This window comes from Rhea americana, unplaced genomic scaffold (genome assembly GCF_003343005.1).
Source record: "Rhea americana isolate MKP2758 unplaced genomic scaffold, rheAme1 scaffold_31, whole genome shotgun sequence".
Classification (NCBI taxonomy): domain Eukaryota; kingdom Metazoa; phylum Chordata; class Aves; order Rheiformes; family Rheidae; genus Rhea; species Rhea americana.
The window spans coordinates 5,493,559-5,494,627 of NW_028186435.1; the positions used below are offsets into that span (position 1 = coordinate 5,493,559).

The following is a 1,069-nucleotide window of genomic DNA, read 5'->3' on the forward strand; positions in this document are numbered from 1 at the left end:
AGCCCCCTCGGCGGAGAGGAGCGCGGCGCCCCCCGCGCCGGTACCTGCGGGCGGCGTCGCGGGCGGCGTCGCTCCGGCAGACGGTGCCCTGTTCCTCCCGCAGCGGCCGGGAGCCGGGCGCCGGCTTTGTTACTACTCGGAGGAGCCGCGGAGCAGCGCCGTCGCTATAGAAACTGGCTGCGGCTTGGAGCGGCACCGGCGAGTGGCGGGAGGGAGCGGGGAGGGGAGGCGAGAGGCGGGAGCCGGGCGGCGGCGTCGGGTGAGGAGGGAGCCGTTCATTCAGGAATATCCTGGCCTCTTCCTGCTCCTCCTGCCGCTGCAGCCAGCCCCTGGCACGGCACGGCACGGCACGGCACCGCCCCCCCGCGCCGCCCTCTCCTCAGGGAGACCGCTTCCCCCCCGCCCCCAACGGGCGTCCGCCCCTCACCCGCCGCGCCGCGGGGGTGCCCGGCGGTGCGAAATGGCGGGGGGTTGACCTGGGCTCCCCGCGGGGGTGGGGTGGGAGGGCCATTGGGTGGGGAGCCTCTCCGCAAAATAAATAAATAAAATTACCGAACTTTCGTAGCAACAGTGCTTAATTCATAAAAGTGGTTTAACGCCACGAGGAGCTGCGTTTGTGTAATAAACTGCTTTTCTGCCCTGTGTTTTTCCAGTGAGCTGCTGTGCACAGATAGACACAAGTCCATTGCTCAGTATGGAAGATTCACTGTTGTAACCACTCTTACCAGCTTATTATCTTTGAAACAGGGACCAAGGTCAAGGCGGTGGTTTTTTAGGTTCCTTTCTACGAGTGAGGCTTGATGCGGTAGCCCCTGAGGGCCGMTTGAGAGCTGGGCCAGTTGCCCTAGGTGCTGCACAGGCAGCACACAGGAAGGGAAGTGAGAGTGGTAGAAAGGAAGAGCAGAGTTGGGATGAGAATGAATCGGGATAAAGTGGATAATGTTCATCCGTATGGCCGATGAGCCCGAAAGGCAGAAGCCTGGCTGCTCCTCCAGTTGCTCCCTCTGGTTGGAGTCTCACCTCTTCCTCGTGGCCAAGTGGACAGGAGGTATCACGGACAGGCGGTATC

General features: G+C 62.7%; 1 protein-coding gene across 2 annotated transcripts in view; it reads right to left on the reverse strand.

The window, feature by feature from the left end:
• Positions 1-350, reverse strand: part of RNF182 (ring finger protein 182) — a 31,575-nt gene extending 31,225 nt beyond the window's left edge. For both annotated transcript variants that reach the window (XR_014896484.1, XR_014896486.1), the window contains exon 1: positions 45-350. The gene's annotated coding sequence lies outside the window, so the exon portion shown is untranslated. The remainder of the gene's footprint in view (positions 1-44) is intronic.
• Between the last annotated feature and the right edge of the window lie 719 nt (positions 351-1,069).